This window comes from Symphalangus syndactylus, chromosome 8, assembly GCF_028878055.3.
Source record: "Symphalangus syndactylus isolate Jambi chromosome 8, NHGRI_mSymSyn1-v2.1_pri, whole genome shotgun sequence".
NCBI classification, from domain to species: Eukaryota; Metazoa; Chordata; class Mammalia; order Primates; family Hylobatidae; genus Symphalangus; species Symphalangus syndactylus.
The window spans coordinates 90,169,624-90,197,081 of record NC_072430.2 but is presented as its reverse complement, the minus strand read 5'-3'; the positions used below and the strand labels follow the sequence as shown (position 1 = coordinate 90,197,081).

General features: G+C 35.1%; 1 long non-coding RNA gene across 1 annotated transcript in view; it reads left to right on the top strand.

Annotated features, from left to right (window-relative positions):
- Positions 1–27,458, top strand: part of LOC129488151 (uncharacterized) — a 157,348-nt gene that overhangs the window by 103,802 nt on the left and 26,088 nt on the right. The window contains exons 3-5 of the long non-coding RNA XR_008659601.2: positions 22,732–22,944; positions 23,766–23,908; positions 25,187–25,277. This is a non-coding gene — a long non-coding RNA (uncharacterized lncRNA). The remainder of the gene's footprint in view (positions 1–22,731; positions 22,945–23,765; positions 23,909–25,186; positions 25,278–27,458) is intronic.

The following is a 27,458-nucleotide window of genomic DNA, read 5'->3' as shown; positions in this document are numbered from 1 at the left end:
GAGTATGTAGATTTACAGCAGGAAACTTCACATAAGAAATACCAGTAAATTAGTCCTTTGAGAGTTCATCTTTAAAATCAATGCTAGTGGGTCAGTGCAGAGATAGAAGGGCATCCAAAGGAGGAGAAAGAGTTCTCAGTTCTAAAATATTGGATCATAGTTCTATTGTGTATACTAACATATTGAAACAATAAATGAGACACTCATGCTAAATTAGACTTGAGTACAATAGTGAAGAGAAGTCTCAAGCAAACTTCAGCAGTGGCGTCCAAAGGGGCTTTTCTTTTATTTTTATTTTTATTATTATACTTTAAGTTTTAGGGTACATGTGCACAACGTGCAGGTTAGTTACATATGTATACATGTGCCATGTTGGTGTGCTACACCCATTAACTCGTCATTTAACATTAGGTGTATCTCCTAATGCTATCCCTCCCCCCTCCCCCCACCCCACAACAGGCCCTGATGTGTGATGTTCCCCTTCCTGTGTCCATGAGTTCTCATTGTTCAATTCCCACCTATGAGTGAGAACATGTGGTGTTTGGTTTTTTGTCCTTGAGATAGTTTGCTGAGGATGTTGGTTTCCAGCTTCATCCATGTCCCTACAAAGGACATGAACTCATCATTTTTTATGGCTTCATAGTATTCCATGGTGTATGTGTGCCACATTTTCTTAATCCAGTCTATCATTGTTGGACATTTGGGTTGGTTCCAAGTCTTTGCTATTGTGAATAGTGCTGCAATAAACATATGCGTGCATGTGTCTTTATAGCAGCATGATTTATAATCCCCAAAGGGGCTTTAAAGGAAAGGAAGCCTTAGACTCATCATTTGTGTATTTTAGTAAGCAAGCATGTCTTTAGGGTGTTTAAGCATTTTGTGAAGCTAAAGGACATTAGGTAGTATAAAGATTCTAATGGAAAGTCGTCTCAATAGTGAAAATCTTGCTACCAAATGCATACATATGCTTGCATTTGCATCCATTCTCTCTTTCTTCCTCCTGCTGTCCTGCTTTAAGGGAGGAAGTATCCCTTCTCTTATATAAGCCTAATCATAGCACCTATGTTCTGGATCCCATCCCCTTTCCAGGTTCTCATATTGTATTCTACCCACTATTCATTCAATCTCTATATCTCTAAGTGTTTAATTGCAGAAGTCAAAAGATTAAATATTATTTTTGAGATCTCAGGTTAGCATCATTCAAATGCCAACTCTGAGATAAGGATTCAGGAGCAAGGAGTTTATTTGAGGGTTTCGTAGTATGTTAACAGAAGAGTACAGAAGTGATGCCGGGTAGGGAAAGCAGCTAACAGAAGGTGGCAGTTAAAGTGTACTAACCGTGTGGTCAGTTGGACCTTGATCAGAAATTGGTAGGGAACACATGCCTCAGAAGTATACTACTTGGAGGGTGTACTTCCAGTATGACAATGTGAGTTTTGTGGACCCGTTCCCAAGTGAAACTTGTGAAAATTATTTATTAAAAACCCACTCTTTTAAGTCTTTGGGAAATGATCCCAAAGGTGTAGAGAAAATAAACATTTACTAATTAAAATCTACTAAAAATTGGTAAGAACGGTGAGAATCTGTGGTATTTGTATAGAGACTCACTCTCTTCCTCCTTTCTCCCAAATCATCAAGAAAGAAACTACTCCAGACTATTTCAGCCAAAAACACAGGTCTCCTTCTCCCCTCAGCTCCCAGTAAGAGGGCTTTCTTCCTTTTTTTATTTTTTATTTATTTATTTATTTATTTATTATTATACTTTAAGTTCTAGGGTACATGTGCACAATCTGCAGGTTTGTTACATATGTATACATGTGCCATGTTGGTGTGCTGGACCCATTAACTCGTCATTTACATTAGGTATATCTCCTAATGCTATCCCTCCCCACTCCCCCCACCCCACAACAGGCCCCGGAGTGTGATGTTCCCCTTCCTGTGTCCATGTGTTCTCATTGTTCAATTCCCACCTATGAGTGAGAACATGCAGTGTTTGGTTTTTTGTCCTTGTGATAGTTTGCTGAGGATGTTGGTTTCCAGCTTCATCCATGTCCCTACAAAGGACACGAACTCATCATTTTTTATGGCTGCATAGTATTCCATGGTGTATATGTGCCACATTTTCTTAATCCAGTCTATCATTGATGGACATTTGGGTTGGTTCCAAGTCTTTGCTATTGTGAGTAGTGCCACAATAAACATACATGTGCATGTGTCTTTATAGCAGCATGACTTATAATCCTTTGGGTATATACCCAGTAATGGGATGGCTGGGTCAAATGATATTTCTAGTTCTAGATCCCTGAGGTATCACCACACTGTCTTCCACAATTGTTGAACTAGTGTTGGTGGGACTGTAAGAGGGCTTTCATCTCTGGAGAGGTAGGATGGTTCATCCTTCCCCCAGTTACCTGCCCTTGAGCCTAAGTTCTCGATGAGAGTTCCTGAGAGGCAGGAAATCCCTTCTTCTGCTCACCCCCACTCATGGTATAGAGGTTATGCTTTAGGCAGGGAGCCACTGAAAATACTGAAGCCTCAGTCTCCATGACTCAAATTCATAAAGTGGTGGGCCCACCATGGGAGAGGCAATCTGACAAGATATGAGGCTGCTGCGTGCCTTCTCAACCCTAATGAAGCACTTAGCTCCTAAAGTGGCGGCTGTCACTCATAGAGAAGTGCACCATTGTCCCTACTGCCAGATCCAGAGACATAGCTCAGGTATTTTGCCTGGAGAGAAGCAAAGCATAAAACTAATAACTACTAATCTCTTCCCCAAGGAACTCACTTTATGTGTAACCCAGGCTGAAGAAATTCAAGCCTAAAAGTGTTCTCAGAAACAGTGGAGGTAATAGTGAAGGGCAACTGGAAGGAGTTGGTAGATTCATCAGATGTATATGTTAGACTGCAGGCCAGTTAGTTTGCCTGACAGAACCTAGGAAATAGCAGCTGGAATCCGCCTGAGTCAGAACAACTCTTAACCACTGGCCTCCGGAACTACCTCTCAAAGGAGCCCAGATTTGATTATCTTTATCTGTGCAACAGTTTATGTTCCAGAGTACTTCACAAAAATAATCTAGACAGTCATTAAACAAATTAATAAGCAAATAGCAGTAATAAGTTCTGAAGAGTGATGGTCAGTACCTAGTGTTGTTATAATTTATTTAAAATGCCCAGTTTTCAACAAAAAAATTTGAGACATAAAAAGAAACAGAAATGTATGACTCAAACACCAAAAAAAGCAGGCGTTTAAAACTACCTGTGAGAGTAACCAGATGTCAGATTTTAACACACAAAGATTTCAAAGTAGTCATTATGAATATGTTCAAAGTAATGAAAAAATGATAAATAGAAGAAGCTATGAAGACAATGTGGTATAAAATAGAGAATAAAAATAAAGAGATAAAAATGATTTATGAAAAGAACCAAGTGGAAATTCTGGAGCTGAAGAGTCCAATAAATGAAATGAAAAGTTAACTAGTGGTGCTTAATATTTATAACATTGTGTCATTGAGTTTGGTGACATAAATTGACAGAAGAAAGAATTATTGAGCTTGATGATAGATTGATAGAGATTATGCAAGTTCAAAACACAGAGGAAAGAAATGAAGAAAAATAAACAGATCCTCAGAGAAGCGTTGAATACTATTAAGCATACCAATATATGCATATTAAGAATATCAGGAGACAAAGGAGGAAAAAGTATTCAGAAAAATAGCCTAAAACTTCCAAAATTTACTGAAAAACAAGAATCCACATATCCAGGAAGTTCAGTGAACTCTGAGCAGGATAAACACAGAGAGCTACAAACAGATACATGACAGTAAAAATGCTAGAAGCCAAAGGCAAGGAGAAAATCTTGAAGGCAGCAAGAGAAAAACAATTTGTCACGTACAAAGATAGACCATTAAAATTAATAGCTAATTTCTCATCAGAAAAAAATGAAGACCAGCAGAAAGTGGGATAACATATTCAAAGCACTTGGATGAAAAAGACTATCAACCAGGAAGCCTATACTTAGCACAGCTATCTTTCAAAAGTTAAGAAAAAATAGACATTTGGAGATAAACCAAAATGGAGAGAATTTGTTATCAGACTCATCTTACAAGAAGTACTAAAGGAGGTTCTTTAGCTTGAAAGTAAGTGACCTCAGATGGTCACTTGAAAAAACAAAAGCATTAGTGAAGATAATTATGCACTTACAAAAGACAGTATAAATGCATTTTTCTTTTTTCATTACTTAGAAAGAAATTGTATAAAACAATATGTATGTATCTATTATTGCACCTATAATGTATGGAAATGCAATACATTTGATAAAAACAGCAGAAAAATGGTGAATGGGAAAGGATTTGTATTGGAGTAAATAAATGCTAACAGGCCGGGCGCGGTGGCTCACGCTTGTAATCCCAGCACTTTGGGAGGCCGAGGCTGGCGGATCACGAGGTCAGGAGATCGAGACCACAGTGAAACCCCGTCTCCACTAAAAAAATACAAAAAATTAGCCGGGCGTGGTGGCGGGTGCCTGTAGTCCCAGCTACTCGGAGAGGCTGAGGCAGGAGAATGGCGTGAACCCGGGAGGCGGAGCTTGCAGTGAGCCGAGATTGCGCCACTGCACTCCAGCCTGGGCGACAGAGCAAGACTCCGTCTCAAAAAAAAAAAAAAAAAAAAAAAAAATAAATGGTAACAGATGGTAACTTGAATCTACCAGAACAAATGGAGAAATGATAAATAGAAAGGTTCATATAACAAAAGCTATAAATATATACTTGGTCTCCTTTTAGTTTCTTTAAAAGACATAAAGTTATGTAAATTAATATTTATAACATTCTATCATTGGGTTTGTAATATTTATAGATGTAAGATACACAACAAATAATACTATAAGGGGGGGAAGGGAATAGAGCTATGTTGCTGTAACATTTGTATATCTTACTGGAGTTAAGTTAGTACACATCTGAAGCTGGTTCTGACACATTAACATGTACTGCTGACCCTTGAACAATGTAGGGGTTAGGGGTACTGACTCCACATGCAGTAAAAAAAATCCCCTATAATTTTTCCTCCCTGAAAACTTAACTAATAGCCTACTGTTGACTGGAAGCCTTATTGATAACATAAACAGTACTATATTTTTACAATTAAGCTAGGTAAAAGAAAATATTATTAAGAAAATTATAAGGAAGAAAAATATTACTATTCATTAAGTTGAAGTGGATCATCATAAATGTCTTCATCTTTGTCATCTTGACATTGAGTAGGCTAAGGAGAAGGAGGAAGAGGAGGGGTTGTTCTTGCTGTCTCAGGGATGGTAGAGAAGGAAGAGGTGAAAGGGGAGGTAGAAGAGGCAGTCATAAATACTTGTATAAGTGGACTTGTGTAGTTCAAACCCATGTTCAAAATTCAACTGTATATAATAAGCTGTAGAACAATCACTAAAGAAATAAGTCAAAAGTTGTCCTAAAGATGTTATTAAAGAAATTTAATTATCACATTAGAAAATATTAACAATCAAAATAAAACAATGAAAGCAGCGTTGAACAAAAAGACGTGAGATAAATAGAAACAAAAAGTAAAATGAAAGACAAATATTATCCAACCATAATAAGGAATGAAGTGCTGATACATGCTACAACATGGACGAATCTTGAGACATTAATGCTAAGTGAAAGAAGTAAATCACAAAAATGACATATTATATGATTCAATTTATAGGAAATGACTACAATAGGCAAATATATAGAGACAGAAAGTAAATTAGTGATTTCTTAGAGCTAGCATGTAGATTGGGAGATTGGAGAATGACAGCTAACTAGTATCGAGTTTATTTTTGAGTAGATGAAAATGTCCTAAAATTGACTATAGTGATGGTTACACATATCTGTGATTATAACAAAAATTTTCAAATTATAAACTTTAAACTGCATACTTTAAATAGATGATTTATATCTTTCTATATAAAACAGTTGTGTAAATTACACCTTAGTAAAGCTTATAAAAAATAAAAGAATATCTCGCCTGAGTGGTGAGGATAATTAGACATTTATAACCACCTCCCAAGAATCATTTGTTGAGTTTGCTTCTGGTAGTGGTGATTCCTTTGCACTTCCAGAAAGTGGCCTTCCCCAGTTTCAGAAACATGCCTTAATCACAGAGATGCACACATTTTAAACTACAATTTGTCCAGATCACACTGATTGTGGTAAGGTTTGAGGTAAGTGGACCCCTGAGAATATCGACCATAGTCTAGCCTTTCTACTGCTCAGATCTATTTACATCTTTTGTTTTTTTTAAATTTTACTTTAAGTTCTGGGATACATGTGCCGAACGTGCAGGTTTGTTACATAGGTATACATGTGCCATGGTGGTTTGCTGCACCTATCAACCCATCATCTAGGTTTTAAGCCCCACATGCATTATGTATTTGTCCTAATGCTCTCTCTCTCCTTGCCTCCCACCCACTGACAGGCCCTGGTGTGTGATGTTCTCCTCCCTGTGTCCATATGTTCTCATTGTTCAGCTCCCAATTACGAGTGAGAACATGCAGTGTTTGGTTTTCTGTTCCTGTGTTTGCTGAAAATTATGGCTTCCAGCTTCATCCACGTCCCTGCAAAGGACATGAACTCATCTTTTTTTATGGATGCATAGTATTCCATGGTGTATATGTGCCACATATTTTTTATCCAGTCTATCATTGACGGGCATTTGGGTTGGTTCCAAGTCTTTGCTATTGTGAATAGTACTGCAGTAAACATACATGTGCATGTGTCTTTATAGCAGAATGATTTGTAATCCTTTGGGTGTATACCCAGTAATGGGATTGCTGGGTCAAATGGTATTTCTGGTTCTAGATCCTTGAGGAATCGCCACACTGTCTTCCACAATGGTTGAACTAATTTACACTCCAACCAACAGTGTAAAAGCATTCCTATTTCTCCATACCCTCATCAGCATCTGTCATTCCCTGATTTTTTAATGATCACCATTCTAACTGGTGTGAGATGGTATCTCATTATGGTTTTGACTTGCAGTTCTCTAATGATCAGTGATGATGAGCTTTTTTTCGTATGTTTGTCAGCCACATCAGTATCTTCTTTTGAGAAGTGTCTATTCATATCTTTTTCCCACTTTTTGATGGTTTTTTTTTTCTTGTAAATTTGTTTAAGTTCCTTGTAGACTCTAGATATTAGACCTTTGTCGGATGGGTAGCTTGTGAAAATTTTCTCCCATTCTGTAGGTTGCCTGTTCAACTCTGATGATAGTTTATTTTGCTATGCAGAAGCTCTTTAGTTTGATTAAATCCCATTTGTCAATTTTGGCTTTTGTTGCAATTGCTTTTGGTGTTTTAGTCATGAAGTCTTTGCCCATCCCTATGTCCTGAATGGTATTGCCTAGGTTTTCTTCTAGGGTTTTTATGGTTTTAAGTTTTACATTTAAATCTTTAATCCATCTTGAGTTAATTTTTGTATAAGGTGTAAGGAAGGAGTCCAGTTTCTGTTTTCTGCGTATTTACATCTTATATTAACTATATCTAATTACTGTTTCTTAAAAGTTGTACCTGGTTATATATATTTTTTTAAATAAACATTTAAAATCACAGGGTTGGTGAGAAAAACTACAGTCACCCCTCTGTAATTGGTACTAAGGCTGCAATGGAAATTCATCTTGTTTCTCTAGCACCTGATCTAGAATCCTCTCATGCTTAGATGGCTTTGCTGCTCTAGATTCCCTTCTTTGGTTGGATAAGACAATCCTCATCAGTGAATGTCTAAGCTTGTCATTACCGTACTTCTCAGATTGGAGTGTCTGCAAGTAATTGTTTAGAGTTAATACTGGATAAAGAAACAATTTTTTAAAAATCCAAGTCTTATCCACTCTTTTATTAAGCCAGTCTATCACCCTTAAGATCTAATCCTTAGCTGTTTTCACTGAGGCTTTTTGGCAAATAGTTTATTTTTTCTCAAAGCTGGGGCAGCCCTTTCTTTCTCAACTGGAAAAGACCTAGTTAGGTGCTTAGAAGCCATGAAGGATACTTCTTAAGTGGGACAAATATATTCTTGCAAAATGTATTCTAACTAAAGCTTCTATATTATTTCCAGGTGAGGGAGGGTGCTATCTTCTAGCAAGAGTATAGTTGACAACTTCGGCAGGATCAGAGGATTCCAGGGAATCAGAGAATCAAAGCTCTTAAGTGCATCAACCAGATGTTACAGTAGTTCTTATTAGTGCTTTGATGTCAGCAGAGGAAAGTTGATAGGGTTATTAATTTAAAAGTTCTCTGCAGTTCTGCTACAGTCACAACCAAATCTTGGCCTAGTTTTCAGACTAATCTACTGTTTCCTTTCTGAAGATGAAGCTTTTTTAAAAAAAAAAAAACCACCATAGAGGACTTTTGGCTTCCAAACCTGACCCTAGATGGTGGTTGGCTAATTTCAGGCTGTTTCTTTGTTCAGTGAATCAATTGCACTTAACAGTTACACATTTCTAATAGTATCATTGCTACTATATCCCTCACACAATACGGATATTGGACAAGCTATCACATTTCCACCTGTGTACCATCTCAATTCATCAAAGACAAGAATCTTATTTACTCTAAAGCTACTATATTTCCAGGAATGATTGCAACTCCACTTAAAACAAAAAATGGTTCCTTATTGCCATATGGCGGGTATGATGTTTTTTATGTGTCGATTTTACCAAGCCATAAGGTGCCCAAATATTTGGTTAACCATTATTATAAGTGTTTCTGTGGAGGTGTTTTTAGATGATATATAAACATATAAATTTGTAAACTGAGTAGAATAGATGATCCTCTGTAATGTGCATAGGGCTTTTCCAATTAGTTGAGGGCCCGGATAGAACAAAAAGGATAATACTTTCCCAATTAAGACAGAATTCTTCCTGCTTGCCTGCCCTTAGAACTGGAAATTTTTTTTTCTGCGTTTGGACTCTAACTAAAATATCAATTCTCCTTGGGTCTCCAGCCTGCCAGCCTTCAGATGGAAACTACAAAGTTGGCTCTCCTGGTTTTCAGGCCTTCAGACTCAGACTAGAGCTAAATCATTGTCTATCCTGGTTCTCTAACTTACTGACTTATTCTGCATATCCTTGGAACTAGCCTGTTTCCATAATCACATGAACCAATTCCTTATAATAAATCTATCTCTCTGCCCTATATGTAAAACTTAAGTCGGTCTCTCTCTCTCTGTCTCTGTCTGTCCCTTAATTTATATATATGTGGTTCTGTTTTTCTGGAAACTAATACAATGGGTGAGTAATTCAATCTCAGAATCTTACCCAGAGGATAAGCTTTCTGTGGTCACCTCTGGTATGTTGGATTCCTCCAAAAGCATCTGTAAAATAAAGAGGTCATTTCAGATGATGTCTAACTTATTTTATTGTTTTCATTTTACCATTTATGACTTTTTAGGATGTCTAGAATATACCATTCCATCTGGAACAAGTCTTGTTTGACATAATAGAATTGCTCTGTTAATAAAGGAAGAAGCAGTTAATCCATGAAAGAAAATCTAAGGTTTATTAGTAACTGACAATTTGAACCAAGCTGGTTTAAGGTCCAAAGTTGAGCTAAGCTTGAGGAGAGATTCAAGGTCTGAGGAATGTTACCTAGAAATTAGGGAACAGCAACAGGAGATAATTTCTAATAATGTAATTTTGTTTGTATTCCCAGGAGACATTTCTTTAATGTGAGCACATGTTTTGTTCATATGTTTTAAAGTTATTGTTTATTTTGCCAGTACATTTGATTACCCACATTACATATGGGTTGATGTAAAAGTAATATTCTTTGTTAAATTCAGAGAACATAAAACAAAAGTAACTCCACTTTAAAAAAATGCCTGCAATATTATCTTATTATTAAAAATATACTTGCAATTCTATATCCTAAACTCCTGCTCAGTGTAGCAATCTTGTCTACAAATAATCTTTCCACTTTTTAAAAAATTCTCAGTGATCTAAGATTGACTACCATATAAGCAGCTTGCTTTATTAGTAACTCTTTTGAGTTGAAGTTTCTATTTTATACAGCTTCAAAATCTTCCTATTTTTAACTTTTACTCGGTGGTTAGAGTTATATCCTTTGGAGCTACTGCCCCTATCTCTAGTTGTCTATTAAAATGTTTCCAACTCATAAGATAAGTGGCTTGTTGAGCATCGCCTTCACTATCTACATCACTCCTCTCTTTGCCCTTTGGCACTGTACCCTACGTGATCCGATAAAAACAGAACAAGGGTAATGTTATTTTTCTTTCTCTAGATTCCATGTTTATATTGTTGTGGTTGTGTAAACTTTAGAATAGATTCTAAAGGTTATTTGTATCCTTATTTCCACATACCTAAATTTGGGGTAATGTTTTATACTTAGGATTAACTTTCAATTATCTCTGTAGTAAATTTTAAATGGAAGTTGCTAGCCTCCTGCCGAGGAAGAGGTGGTGCCTGTACTACTTTCCCCTCTGTCAGTTGTTATATGCTTTGGAAACAGAAAATTATGCTTATAGTAGCCTTCACAGTGGATATGAATGTTCACTTAATACATGTGGATATTTGATAGATATTCTTGAAATTCAAAGTAAAATATGATTGATATTGAAATGTTCTGCTAATTTAAGACATCAGTGAATGTGTTCTTTTACTTCTCCATTGGATCATGTAAATCAACTATTAAATTTACAATGCAGGTCTCTTTTTTCAGTGCTTAAATTGCAATTTGTAAGATATGTGCAGAAGAAATAATAACATCCTCGAGCATCATATGTTTTAAAAGAAATGCTGTAACTGGCAACAAATCTCTCAGGACACATGATGTATAGCATATCCATCCATATGTGTCCTTAGTTTGTCTTGGTCAACTGGTTCCTCACATGTGGCTAACTTGTAGATCAGCAGGCACTGTGCAATGTCAGGCTATTGTGCTGAGGTTCCTTTCTGTTTAGAAAGAAGTAACCTGCTTGTGTTCCTTCAAAGTCCTGAACAGTCTGATTTCAGCATTTTGGCTTTCTTTTTATGTGAGGTGAAATAGCAAGCTGTGTATAAGTCACAGATGTGAATGCTGAATAGTTAAGGGCACTGTTGTTAGGAAAAAAACAACTCAAAAAAATAAAAAAGGAACAATTTCTGCTTCAGTTGCATGTGAGTATCGATTTTAGAGGACTTAAAAGCTATATTTTATGGTCTGTTACCAAAATAGCATTTGCTAAACTTAGGGATAAAACCACCCTTTTGTGTTTTTTAGGGATAAAACACGAAAAGAGTAATACAAATTTAAGTTGTAGAAACCCATTCAGACTTCTAAAGTGAGATCTCTTAAGAGAAATTATTTATAATGAAGAATGGCATCATTCTTTAAAATCTATATATAACTATCAAATCTCTAGTAATTTAACATATGATGCTGAAAAGCCAGTTGTTAGTTTTCTCACATTAAATGAAAAATGAAAACTTAAAAGTACTGATATAGTTTCAAAGAAATATCTATGGTATTCCAGGTTAAAAGCACAAAAAAAAGGCAAAATGAAAACAATTCTTTATAGCTTAAAGATTTAAATACTTAACTTTACCATCTTATTCATTACATAAAAATAAAGTTAAAATAGGGTATCAAGTTGCAGATAAAAATATGAAATTTCAACTATAGATGTGCTGACATTTATGATGAAGTTCAGATATTTCTGCAAATGCATGAGGACTTTAAAAGAGCTGAATGTTCTGGTTAATTAGCTTAGTGATCTATTCAAATTTGCAGTGGCCTTGACTGGTGTTAAATAAACTTCCCATAAAATGAAATATGATGCATGTGAAAAATCAAAGATTTACTCAGATTTACCCATTTACCCACTTTCATCTTTACCCTTCATCTTACCGACTAGCACAATAAAGCAGAAAAGGGAATGACTTTATAAAAAAACATAATCAACTGCCTTTTAAAAGATTAATAGATCCAATTCACACATGAACTCCTGTGTCTTTGTTCTGCTATATTACCCCTTAATATGGGACTCTGAGCTTGACCACATGACTTACTTTGGCAAATGGGACATCAGTAAATGTGATACAAGCACAGGCTTTACAAACACTTACACATTGAAGCTTAATCTCTTGAAAAGCTGCCACTGTGTGAGAAAGTCCAGGCCAGTCTGCTGGAGACACGTGGCCCACCTGACAGCCAGCTGCAGCCTCCAGACATGAGGGTTTCTCAGACCATCCATGTGCAATTGGTCCACCATATCATTGCAGTTACATAAATGACCCTGACACAGACAGCAGAAAACCACACAGTTGACCACAAAATAAATTGCTAACCCAGAGTTATATATTACTAAAATATGTATTGTTTACACCACTACATTTTTGGGATAGCAATAGAAAACTGACAAAAACAGCTGCCTAAACTCACTTTTTGGGCCAAATTAGTAAAAGGGTGAACCACAGAATTTTTGCCTATGTTGAACAGAGTGGATACCGGAGGTAGATGAGTTAACCTCAGGAAGCAAAGACAGTCTCAAACATCAATTCTCCAGGGGTGAGCAGAGAAAACAAGCCAGGCATAAAACCAAACACGTAAATTCACTCAAGGAAAAAGGAGAAAAAGAGTTTGTGCAGAAAAAGGTTAATGATGCCCCTGAGGTGAGGAATAAAGTAAGAGAGGAGTCTTTTCTGGAACACCAGGGTTTTAACTATGCCTTGTTGTTTTTTTTTTTTTTTTTTTTTGCCTTGGTAATCCGATTACAGGGTTAAAACCTAGAAACATGTATTAATTTTTGATAGGTAATATGTAATTCTCATTTATTTTTAAATCTTTTTAACTAAATGGATTTCAAATGTACAAAAACATAATAAATGTGAACCTACCATGTTAATATTTTGACATTGTCTTTATACCAATCTCTATTGTTTTCTGACTTAATAAAATATCATACATGCAGTTACCTTTAGTATCTCCTCTATTAGTCACATGAGTGACTGATAAATATATTTATTCACAATATACAAAATAGCTAACGCTAATTTTCTAAGGGTGACTTGATGTCCTCTGCTGCATCGTGGGGAAGTCAGGGAGCTCCTGAAAGGGATGGGAAGACTAGGAAGAAAAACTTTAAGGGGGGTTAAGAGTCATTATTATTAATTATAACTGGTACTGAATTATTTTTAAATATGACTACAACTTTCCTAGTATATACTAATTGGGAATCATATAAATATGTTTTCCCAGTTTGTGGTTGCCTTTTTACTGTGTTAGTGATATATTTGATACATTTATTTTGATGTTGGTGTATAGAAGCTTTTGTATTTAATGCCTTCATATGAATCCATCTTTTTCTTAATGATCAGTGCCTTTTGTATCTTGGTAAAGAAATCTTTTGTTAACAAAATATTTTCTTAAAAATTGTTCATGGCGGGCGCGGTGGCTCACGCCTGTAATCCCAGCACTTCGGGAGGCCGAGGCGGGCAGATCACGAGGTCAGGAGATCCAGACCATCCTGGTTAACACAGTGAAACCCCGTCTCTACTAAAAATATAAAAAATTAGCCGGGCATGGTGGTGGGTGCCTGAAGTCCCAGCTACTCGGGAGGCTGAGGCAGGAAAATGGTGTGAACCCAGGAGGCGGAGCTTGCAGTGAGCTGAGATCACACCACTGCACTCCAGCCTGGGTGACAGAGCGAGACTCTATCTCTAAAAAAAAAAAAAAAAAAAAAAATTGTTGTTCACCAAAATATTTTCTAATATTTCCTTCTAAAATGGGCTTTTCATTTTTGCATCTTTAATTGACATAAAATTTATTTTTCTTTATGGCATTAGGTAGAGATTTAATTTTATCCTGTATCATAGAGATATGCTGATTCTGCCACTTATTAGCAGTGTGTCCTTGTCCAAGATACCTACCTTCTGTGTACAATAGTTTCCTCATCGATGAGATGGGATTAATAATAGTTTTTACCTCATATATCATTTAGAAGATTAAATAAAATAATAGTGTAAACTACAATGCCTGCTACATAATGATCACCCTGTACTTATTCGTTAATAGACCTAACCACTTATTCAGCACCATTTATTGAATAGCCCCTGCTTCACCTGTTGAGTGCCTCATGTACACATATATGGATTAATTTCTAGGTTCTCTGTTCTGTTTCTTGATATATTAATTCTTTGCAACAATACTCAAATTTCAATTATTGTAATTTAACAGCAATTGTTATCTGATGGAGTGAGTCCCTCCTAAGGGTTACTTAAAAACGTTTGGGCTTTTTACTCATATATATGAAATTTATGTCGAAGTTGTTAATTTCTGTTAAATCAGTGTTGGAATTTTGATTAGAGTTGCATTGAATTTATAAGTTATTTGGGCTAAAACTGTCATCTTGATGATATTGATTCTTCTGCTCAATAAAATAGTATATTACTTCATTGATTTAGGTTGTATTTTATTTATTATAAAACCTATCTGTATTAAGTAAATTACAAGGAAGATATGGTTTCTTTGAATCCTGGTGTAGGCTGCTCATTTCCCACGCTCCAGAAACCAAGGAGCTTGGAGACAAAATTGCTACAGTTAGGGTTGTTGGCATATCTCCTCCCTGACTGAAATTCTTGCATAGTGTACCCATTACCCATAAGATAAAATTTTCAAACTCTTTAATGTGATACAACACCTTCCATGACTTACTAGTTTATTTATCTAGTCCAGGTATCTTCACTAAATGTCCAGACTTGTATATCCATCTAATTGTTTACCATTTCCATTGAATGTTTAACAGATATTGAAAGCTGACTCATTTCTTGACACACAGTCTCCGCACCGACCCTGGAAGCTCATTAAATGGCATCATCATTCACTCAGTAGTTCAAGCTTGAAAACTTTAAGTTATTCTAGACTGCTATCTTCCTCTTGCTTTCACATTTCAGATCAGTTCATCAGCCTGGTATTACTTTCTTCAAAATATATCTGAATTCCAACCTTTTCTGCCTACCCCTGCCCCCAACTGGCTACCATGTTAAACCAAGCCATCATTGTTTTTTGCCTGGGTTAGTGAAGAAACTTTGAAACATATGTTCATTCTCCTCATTTTTTTCTCCCTTCTGATCAACTATCCACATAACAAGCTAGGCACTCTTAAAATAAAAATCAGATCATGCTGTTTACACGCTCAGAACCCTCCCATATCTTCCTATTATACTTGGGTGCAAAAAACTCTCCTCATGTCCAAGGAAGCCTTCAAGTTCTGGCCTGTCCTCCTCTCAGGTTTCATCTCTTATCACACTGTTTAACAGTCTTCCCTGGATATGCTTGTCCCCTTGCTGTTTCCTAATCAGTCAAACAGACTTCTCCCTCAGGACCTTTGCACTGCCTATTCTCTCTGCCTAAAATGCTTTCAGAAACAGTTATTAGACAATGTGGACAAAGTAATAAATATTAGCAACCCTTGGAAAATGCTGTGTAACAAATATGAGATCATTGACTGGGAAAGGACAATCTAACTTTAACAATTAAGATAAAATCTTTAAATGAAAGATTATTAGGTTTGAATTTATGAAATATATTTATGTTTCAAACATTTTAAAAACTATAAATTTTGAAGAACTGGGAAATTTATTTCTCACTGTATTAGTCTATTCTCACATTGCTAGTGGTTTAATTGGCTCACAATTCTATAGACTGTATAGGAAGCATAGCTAGGGAGGCCTCAGGAAACTTATAATCATGGCAGGAGGTGAAAGTGAAGCCAGTACATCCTACATGGCTGGAGCGGGAGGAAGAGAGAGTGATGGGGGAAGTGCTACACACTTCCAAACAACCAGATCTCGTGAGAACTCTATCACGAGACAGCACTAGGGGATGGTGCTAAACCGTTAGAAACCACCCCTGTGATCCAATCACCTCCCACCAGGCCCGACCTGCAACACTGGGGATCACAGTTCAACATGAGATTTGGGTGGGGACGTAGAGCCAAACCATATCAGTAACACTTTGGTCACATCACATCAATGAGTAAATAGGTCCTGGGCTAATCTCAATTGGCCTTTTGAAATTCATCTCATCTATATTTGTGAAACAATCAGATAAAATATTTAAAAGCCTTAAAAAGAAAAAATATCTTTGGAGGTACAGTTATTTCGTAAAATGTGAAAACACAGAAGTATAAAAGATCATCTAATTCTCATTTTCTTCCTCCTAAGAATGAAATATTTTCAATGTTTAAATATTGTTTTTCCTGGGAACCTTACTGCCTATGATAGTGTTAATTGGTTGTCCTGGACTGTGTCTTAGCTTCCCATTTTCCCAATTTTCATATACTTAGTAGAATGTGGATTGTTCTCAGAGCATTATCCATTTGAGTAATGAATATAAAGCAACTTCCATAGAAAGAGGCTGTATTTAGGCTTAAGATATTTTATAACATGACTCCCTACCCCCAGCCCACCTGCCTAGCACTTTGTTACTAGAGCGTGATTAGGACTTCCCTGCTTCTTTCTTCACTGTCAATGTTTGGGGAGTGTGTTTGTGTATGTGCATGTGTGTGAATAGTGTGAGTGTATGCGTGCACATGTGTGTCTCTATTGAGGAATACAGGGATGCTGGTAGCAGGGGAAGAGGATCTAATTTTCTTTGGCTTATTATTTTTTTCTTAATAGCCAGTTAGAGCAGTGGAGTAGTAATTACAGTTGCCACAACTTTTAACAAATTTTTAGGAAGCAATATTTAATAAATAAGAATCTTCTGGCTGGTTAATGTTTACATGTACAAAGATATCTTTGCTTCATGATATGTTTTGGGTCTAAAAACACAGTTATTTTATGACACCTATGTATTTGTATTGCTTTTGCTTCTCTTTTCTGATGGAAGAAATCAATAATAATTAATAGAGAGAAAGGGCTCTCTAGACCAAAAGTCTGCCAAAATTGAAAATTGGAGTGTTGTCAGTTGACCTGGGGAAGCACTGAATCCTCTTTGTAGAAAAATGTCAGAAACACAAGTGAATGTGCATTGTTCTTAGTCCAACCTAAGAATGCATTGATCTGGGTTGGTTTTATTAACTAATACAACTTTATTACTAGTTGTTAATGTTAGTTAATACAACTAACCCAGATGAATGCATTCTTAGGTTGGTTTTATGACATTCACATAAGAAAAGGTACATGAAAAACTATAATCTTCAAAACGCATTGAGGTCACTGAGCTTTCTAGCTCCCGCTTCTTGGTCATTCCAGTTAAAAATGTTATGTTTGAGATGTAAACTTTAACAGGATGATCTGTGCTAACTCCATTCCCCTCCTCCTATGTACTTTCTTGCCACGGGTAGCGTTTCATCTCAGAATGGATGTAGAAAAAGTAGATAAAAGTAATTATAGAGGAAGTAGGTAACCCATTCCCAAGTAGTTTGAAAGAAATAAGAGATGGCCAGTTTTAATGTTTACAGATTTTTCATTTATCTGTCCAGGAAAAGCTGGAGTACTCAATAAAATATATTTCTAATGTTAATTTTGGCTAACAATTTTACTCATTTTCTGGCAAAAATAATGATTAATTCTCAGTCCAATTTATCATATTATGGTGTAAATTTCTCTCAAATGATTGCCAGAAGTTGACCGTCAGTCCTAGTTTTTGAGGTTACAGGAGTGTTTTTTGACGTTGCAGGAGTTTTTGTTTATTTGTTTGTTTTCTTTTTTAAGGTCCAGTGTATTTTCAATTGGAATGTTCAAAGATTCTACATTAGGAATTACTTCTGGGGAGCTCATATTTTAAAACCAAACTAGTTCTTGTTACTTTCAGCAATATTTTTTTTTTTTGAAAACAGGCTTTCCTTTCTACTGCCTCAACTTTATACTTATTTCTTATGTTTCCCCCAAGGGCTTAATTATGAATCCCTTCTAGGCCTTTTCTGAGCACTAATAGTGTTTAGAGGTTGGTGAGCTCTTTGTTAATGCTTTTCCCAACTGTCAGGAAAGAAGCTATTTATTTCCTCATTTGTGTCTTCCTACTTTACCTGTGTGGAATAAACCGTATTTGTTTTTTACTTTCTCCAATAAGATATACAAAATTTGGGGCATGTACTGAAACTATGTATTTGGCTAATTTTAAAATGTTTTTAGATTTAACATACTCTTTATTTTTGTCCATATTCCCCATCTAAAATTTATAAATATTAAGGTAGAGCTAGAGATATATTTTTGATAGATACCTACCTGCTGGAAGCTAAGGCACACATTGTAATGACAGAAAATTTCGATAGCAATACATAGAATTCTTATTCTTTTTTCTATTTTATTTTGTGGTCAGCCTCATTGCACTCTACACAGGAAAGATGATACTCTGAAACAAAAGTGTTAAAACATCTGGAAAATTCCAATATTATTTGGTACTCCATAAATAAGAGAAGTGTTGGAAATTGTAAAGTTTCTAAATATAAGAGTTCTGTATTGTTGATGTGCATATACTGTTTTCTTCTTGGGAATGTGCACTGAAGGAGAAAGAAATAATTCTATACAATGGCTGGCTGTGCTGAGCATGGACATCATACTGAGGGAAGACTAAGAATAGCAACAACTAGTCTAGAAAGCTTCCACTGTCCCAAACAGTTCTTAGTTGCCAAGAACCACTTTTGTCTGCTACTTTCTCACAAAGACCCACACTTTGGCTGCTACACTGCACATCTTGCTCAGAAGTGTAGTAAGTTTATTATCCCATTGTACTTTTTCACATACTTGACCTGCCTGTCAAACTGCTTTGGAAATGAGAAATAGTTTGTGCACATTCAACCCCTCATCACACTGCCCAACAGTGAGGGGGCCTCCTTCTGTGTAGTCATGGCTAATATGCTCTGTCTTAGAAATAATAGATGAATTGTCTACCCTCATCCCTAAACTTCTGGTATTGCACAAAGCAAACTGAAGTAATAATGTAACCCCTTATTTTAAAATTTAATATCTTTTATAGCCTGCTGTCTAAGGCAGTTCCTCTATGAATGTGCTGACACTTTAAATTCTACTTTGGAAGCTTCCTCTCTATTTCAAATATCCACTCCACTCAAAATTTTATATAAACTTATCCCCTCTACACACTATCAATAGGAAAGTTCTTCTTTATTTCCTAAGGCATTCTAAGTCACTTTTGTAACTAGCTCCCTTAAGAGAAAACCACTAAATCTTGCTGCTTACACAGCAGCCCCAAATCTTACCATAGTGCTTGTCAAAGACAGAGAAATATCTTCCGTGTAAGCTCCTGCAAGGTTCACAGGCTTACTAGATTGTGCTTTCTAGCTAATAGGAAAGAAAAGAAAACTGCAGAAGCCTCTAGAGAACCTTCTGGGAGAAAGTAGATAACACAAAATAAAATCACTGTTTTATTTTATTAAGGACCTTTGTGAAGGTTCATTTGAAACAATTTAGTCTGTCTAACATAATTAAGTCACTAAGCAGCATCAGATAATAGCCAGTTACTGTCTTGAATTAATAATGTTTAATTCATCTGTAATCACTCTAATACATCTCTAGGAAGCATACACAGCATTTTATAAAGTACAATTTGATGAGTAGGGACAGTTGAATGATGAATCATAAAATAAATTAAATTGTAGTCATTTGAACTGATATTCGAAATTTATGGCTGCCAGCTGGCAACCAGAGGATTTTTAAAATATAAATTAAATAAGTTCAATAAAGTTATCCAGATAGAAAATCTGTAGCTGGAATATGAGAATTATTTCTTTTTAGCCTTCACCAGAAATGAGTTTTTTGAGACAGTAACACTAAAGAATATTTAGGCAGGGTCACAGTGGAAGCAATACTGTGTACAATGAGATCCACTCTGGTAGACTCCCAATCCATCAGCTCTTAATAATTCGTGTTTCTCAGCTGGATTGAACAGATCCTGATCAATTGGAGTAGAAGAGAGAGAAGGATAGAGGTTAGATTTAGATAGAAGATTTTTTTTTTTGGCTACAGTATAGAAATAAAATAAGTAGATTTTGAAATGAGATTGTTAAAAGGATTTAAAAATATTATGGATGAATATGTGATATAAACCTTAACTGCAGCCCAATTTCTGTATTTACACAGGAAATTTAAAGATTATTTTCTCTGTTATTTGAATGGGAAAGCCCTGCTTGAGCACAGCAGAAATCTTGCAGCTTTTGTGATTGTAGAGAAGGCAAATTAGGTCATTGAAACTTTTAATTAACTGGGTTCAGGGTTAAATCTCAAGGTAATTCTATCATCTGGAAATGGTAATCTCTGAATTTCAGAAGCTATAGCAACTTCTGTATTGCTGAACTCATACTGATACTCAGCAAGATTGAAGCTGTTAAGAAATTACATCTACTTGCCTAGAATCTGCATTAGAGTTTATTGGTTTAAAATTGTTTAAATGTGCTTTTAGTCAATTGTTAAAAACATAGTATCAATTTTACATAATTGTTAAAGATGATATATATTTAAATTTGTTTTGGTAGCTTATATATACTTTCTTTTGTCCCTGGAACCCTGAGGCCTAAAATCTGACAATACAAGGGCCTGCCATTTTGCAGCATGTTGGAAGACAAGGAAATACAAAATAAACCAAAGCACTGAATATAATTTCCTGGTTATGAGTAACAGAAATCTAGAATCTCCTATTATCAATTTCTGATTGTGTAAAAATTGGGGAGATTCCAAAGCATCTAGGAAGAAATAGTCCTGAGATTTAGATATATTGGAATAAAAATAACAAATGGAGATTGACTATATAAAGAAGATACATGATTGCTCCAAGTTACAGATTTTATTTTTTAACCCACTAAACGTTGATGAGCTATGTTCCAGGTTCTGATTGGGTCCTGGGAACATGATAGTGAGATAACAGAAGAAGCCTCTGTCCTCATACAAACAGATTTGGATTGAAACTGAACAGATGGCACCTTACCAAACACTGTCATAATTAATGAAGAAGGGAATGTAAAGTCTAAAATGCCAATGTACATCATGGAACTGAAATTTACTTTGAGACAGCATGACCTTTGAGAGGCATATGGGTATATAGCATTCAGCCAGTGTTTGTAACATCATGCAATGATCCGTTTATAAGGATCCATGGAAGAAATATTCTCAGGACATTCACAGTGATATCTTGCTTCTTTTAAGAAAATACGTTGTTTGGCTTATAAACACTATAAATTGCATTTACCCTCTTGCATTGGCTGCTCAGAATCTCAGTAATAAATTCGAGGCCAACACCTGGCAATGTAATAGGAAAATCAATGTATGTTTTTGATGCTTTAGTTTCATAGACTCTACTTTTAGAAAGAAATAGGACATTAAACAAACATACAAATCAACAGCAATCACAATCATGGTTCCATTTGTAAAACTGAAGCTCTTCAAAGCATTGGAAACATATCAGTCTTCTCAGGTAATAGGACCTAATCCTGCCCTTGAACATTTTTTTTTTTTTTTGGTGTTTTCCTTAAAGAGCCCTATTTTATTAAGATCATCCTCCAGGTTTTAGAAGAATATGTGTTCCTATCACAATAAAATATACTCATAGTATAATTCTGTCAATCTAGACAGAAAACGATGGCAAAAAAACATGAGAAGGGTGAAAGTTGACACTGTTGAAGGACATCTTGAGAGACAGCTTAAATTGAAACAAATATAAAGCAAAAGCAGAAGCAAACATTCAGCTAGTCATTATCCCAAACATTGCCAAGCTTTGGAGATACCAGTTAGTGCCACAAACCAGGACACCTCTTCTATGCAATATGGATAGAAATAATCTTCAGTTAAAGCTATATTTAGGTGTACATATCAAATGGAAATTGACAATATAAAGAAGTGTTATGATTGCTTTGAGATACAGGTATCACTTGCTCATGCAACAGAGAGCATCACAGGCAGCTATGACTGGCAATAGCATTTTATTTGGCACCAAAAGATAATGGTAGAATTTTAAAATATATTGAGTTTCATTTACGCACTTAAGGGAATCTTTCTCTTAGGATTTTGTAATCTACCCAATGTCAGCACAAACTATATATACTATATATATACTTATAGTATTTTGTATATTCATCATTCACTATGCCTGAGTTTTAACAAAGAAAATTATTTCCTACATAACTAATTTGGTACCACTCATATAAAAAAATATTTTAAATAATTCAATGATCACTGCAGTTACCGATGTCTCTACAACCACCATTGGCTGAAACCTGTACTTCCTCAGGTTCAGTACATACCCTGCACATGGGAAATAAGTAGTTGCTCTAGTTATGTTACCTATAGGTTGGAAACTGACAAAAGTAGCAACTGGTGGCTAAGGTGGTGATTTTGTACTGCCACCTCTCTCCTTTGCCATCAGTCGGGGTGGAAGGCAGAAATCCAAAGAGCTATTTTTATTCTCTGGCAATTTGCCAGCATTATATAAGCAACCCCTTGGCCAGCTTTGAGCTTTGTTTACTGCCAGCTAACATAAGATTTAGAATGAGTGTAATCTTTAGCTTTTGTAAAGAGTATCAAATGATAAATAGAGTAATCAGATCTTTGCCTGAATTGCTTACTGCAGTGAAACATGTATTAAATGTGTAGTAAAAATATCAGTTAATCTGTCCAAAAAGCTGGATACATTCATTTGCTTTCTTTGATCCAGCTTAGTTGTCTCATTGGAAAAAGAAGGGAAAAGAAAAATGATGTCCTAATTATTTATGTGTTTAGAAGTTTGTTTTCTTTTTTGCTTAGACTGCTGTTAAACTGGCTCACTCCATATACTCTGTGCCACAGCGATTTAATATTTCATTAAAAAGCATTAATGATGGCTCCAGTGAATTTCTCCTATTCAAGCTCCATAATGACAGCAATTCAAGTGACTGTCGATCTCTGAGTGATGCAACACAAAAACATCGCCTAACAAAGGGACACTTGGAGTGCTACTCATATTCTCTGCAACTTGAGGTAAAGTTGGAGAGCTAGGTGCTGAGTGGTACCTTGTAATTTAATTGAATAAGAAAAGACTTTCTAATTTATACTCAATAAATGAATTGCTGTAGTAGGTATGGCACATTTATATTATATATCAATAATAGATTAAACAATTGCTATAAAGCTTGCTCTTTCGAAAGAGTTTCTAAAGGCAACACATCTCTGTTTATGCTTTTAACTTTAAAATAAAGTCAAAAGTTACTCCATGAGAAAATATCTTGTTGCTTTAGAAACATATGATTACTTATCTGATGAAACAATAAATATTTATTAAATGACTACTGTGTGTTTTCAAGCTACTGTGTCCTCTACTTCAAAGGAGAGAGTCTTGTTTTTAAGGATTTTTTTGTTTCAATTTGAGGAGAAAAGAAAAGTAAAATAAAATCATAAATGCTAATGAAAAGCCTAAATGATGTAGGTTAAGTGATTAGTTCTCATAAGAAGTTAGGGTTGTTATATGGAAAAGGAGCTTTATAAAATAGTGGAATTTAAGTTTAAAATAATTCAAGGATGTAATTTTCATAGTTGAAAATATGAGGATATAGAGATAGCAGAAATTTTATTTAATAGAACAGTGGAAAAAGAAGTGCAAAAAGAATGTTGAAAGCATATTATAGAGGTCACTTGAATTTTAACTTCTGGATAATTAATTTTATTATACTAATTACACAAAGCAACATTATAAAAATAATGTAGAATTTAAAATGAAATATAATTTTTATAAAACTTGTCCTCATATTCTCCTCCCAAGAAAACCATTTATTTCTGTTTTTCCATCTTCCTTCTCACTAAAGATTTGTGAACAGTGAAATGATATGATGGAAAACGTGTTGTGGAACTTTTAGGAAGATTAATCTATCAACAGTAAGCAAGATGGAGAGTAAAGAGAAGTATCTGAAACCTGGAGACCAGTGATAATTCCATTGAAGTAATTCAGGTGAGAAGTGATAAGAGCCTGAACAGAAATGGAAAGAAATGGGAAGTTGTAAGAGGCATTGAAATGGAAAAATCATTGATTGGATATGGAACATTGAGAAAGGTAATCGTTAGAGATGAATGGAGCCTGAATTAACAGCAATGGTTCCAGAGATAGAAAGCAGAAGTAGGATGATTAGAATAGGTATCTAGCAATGGAAAATAATTTATATATATCTTCCATGACATGTAATGTTGAAAAAATATAGTTACACATAAAAATCAAGAATATGTTTAAAGATGGAAAATTGAAATATATATTATATGCATGTTTCTAATTGAGATCTTTGTCAAATTTCTAATAAAAAGAGAAAGTACCTGGAATCATAGGTGTGAATTAAGTCTGGTTAAGAAAGTAGAGAATATTATTAATAACTTTTTTGAGAAGAACAGTATTTAGTGAGGAAAGGGTGGCCAGTAAGTAGAGAACAGACATATTTCAGGAGAAAAAAAATATTTATATATATGAATATATACACACATATGTATATAGGTATATACACATATATACATATGTCTGAGTGATGGAACACAAAAACATTGCCATGTATATGCACACATATGTATACCCACATGTACGGATATACATATGTGTGTATATTCATATACATATACATATATGTGTGTATATACATAGATACATATATATACATAGATACATATATATCTATGTATCTATGTATATATACTGTGTCCTCTACTTCAAAGGAGAGAGTCTTGTTTTTAAGGATTTTTTTGTTTCAATTTGAGGAGAAAAGAAAAATAAAATAAAATCATAAATGCTAATGAAAAGCCTAAATGATGTAGGTTAAGTGATTTTATATATATATATATATATACACACACATATATATATACACACATATAGATATACACACATATAGATATACACATGTACACATGTATATACATGTGTACGTGTGTATATATGCATATACACACATACACATCTGTGTATATATATATACACACAGATATGTGTATGTATATATTTATATATAGAGAGAGACAGCAGTATAGGTAGGACAAGGAGAATGTGAACTGGGAAAAAAGCATTATATATCATAACTAAGAGGTAATTGATGATACTTGAGAAATCGGTGAACAATTAATATTTGTTAAACCATTGACTAGGATGTTAATTTTTCATCTGAGATATTTTTTAGTGAAAGGAGAGAAGGAAATGAAATGGTAGCTAGTAGATGGTGAATTTAAGCAAGATTTTTTCCCTTTCTTCCAGTATATGCCTCTAAAGAAATTAAAAAAAAAAGGCTTGTTTACTTTGGAATGTGGAGTAAAGAGAGCAACAAGAGATTGAAGTCAAAGAATAGGTAAGTGAGCACTGTAAGGATCTACAGAGACAGACAGAAAAAGTCTGCATGGAGAGTAAAAACGGGAAGCCAATTAAAAAATTATTTTGGTAGTCCTTGCGTGAGATGTTGGTAGCTTAAACTAGGATAGTAGTTGTGGAAGGGATGATTATTGATTGGATACAGTCTATATTTTGAAGATAGAGTTCACTGCACTTAATAACAAATAAGAAATGAGGGGCAAGAGCAAGAAAGAAATGTTAAAATGGTGTGTGTGTGTGTGTGTGTGTGTTTCTGGCTTAAACAACTGGAAGAATAGTAGTACCATTTGCTGAGATAAGTAAGCCTGGGGATGATGCTGGACTTGTTTTTTGGAGGGGCAAATCAAGAGTTCTCTTTTATATATGCTAAGCCTATTAGATTATGAGAAATCCAACTGCTGATGTTGTCTGGAAAGTTAGATACATAAGTTTGAAATTAAAGTTTGGGGCATGTAAACTTGATATTCATCAGTATATTAATAATATCATTTATAAAATGTAAGAATAAATGAGGTTACCTAGGGAAAGACAATATAGAGAGCAAAGAGTGCTAATAACTGAGAACTGAGCCACTCCAACGTCTCAAGATCTAAAAATAAGGAGGAACCAGCTATGAAGAATAAGAGTAGCCAGTGAGAAATGAGAATCTTAAGAGTGTGATGTCTGCAAAAAAGAAAAGAAATTTCAGGGAGGGCATGGTCAGTTGTGTCAAAGCCTGATGGGTGTAGAGTAAGATTTGTACACAGACTTAGATGGGGGCTTGGGGAGATTTTCACTTTTGGGAGTATCTGAAATAAAAAAGGAAGTCAGGATTGGTATTGCTGGTCTTCCAAGGGAAATGGTAATCAGCTCTAATTATATCTTTTTCCTAGAATTGATCTTTTAGTCAGTTGTCAGAGGTGAGGCTGACGGTGTTGTAGTATGGAAGAATGATAATCTTATATGGAGTGCATCCTTATGTTGAGGGTAGAGTCACAAATAATGGAGGGGTGGCTTTAGAACAGGCAGTTCTGGGTGTCCTAGCCTTAATTATAGGTCTCTGAGGGGCTTCTAGATTTGATTTAAAGAGAGCATTAGGTGGTATCACGAGTGGGTGGGTGATGAAAACACCAACAAGAGCACATGGAATTCTGGGGCCTGCCATAAATCTTGCTGGGGAGGATCAGGGCCAGTAGAGTGGGACTGGGTTTCTCGGAAGCACTTGGAGATCTGGAAGGTGACTTAAATAAAGGACACCATTTTCTTTATATCACTTTTAGTAGAAGCACATGATACAAAATGTAGCATTTTAGATCTGCTCAAAATAAATATATTATAGCCAACAGAAAAGAGGCATGTGGAATTCTCTTAGAACTCAGTAATTTGCTTCTTTTGATGTCCCTTAAACCTGAACAGTTTATAAGAGACAAGATGAGGGTTTTCTTTGAGGATGAAAGAAACTTGTACATCTTTACTTACAATCTTTTTCATATCCTTTTTGCCTATGCTCACATAAATGTTTTCCTAATTTTAAATGACATAACCTTCCAAGTCAGAAAATTAACAACAAAATATTTACCTATAACCCAATAACTGTCATGTAAAAAAAAAACTAAAATATATCTATATTTGTCTTTTTAATGATTACAGCCTATTGCCAAGAATAGTCATTCTGTTTCATCTTCAGCACACATTTATAGAGGAAAGGGAAAAGTTATTTAAAAAATATTCTTAAAAGTTCTATTTCATTAATTTCAACCATTATACCTTGTATTTACCTCCTGTGTTTCATTTTTTTGCTTCCTCAGTAATGACAAAATCCATTAAGTCTGAGAATTATCTGCGCAAGTATTATTTATTGAGTCTTACAACTTATCTTTGTCCTTTAATTTTACTATCTTGCTAAATAAAAATACAAACATAATGAATTCTACTTTAAAAGCTATCCATTACTGTATACTTTTATTATGATAATGCTGCCATTATGATTTTGCTGCAGACCAGAAAAACCAAAGTGAATAGAATAGTGAATATTTTTGCTTGAGTATAAGCAAATATGGTATTATCTAAACATTTCTCACGGGGGTTACATGTTGTTATAGACCTATACTGATTAACAAACTCATTGACATTTCCTTATATTATCTTTGGGGCTCATTTGCCATTGCCATTACTGCTGTAT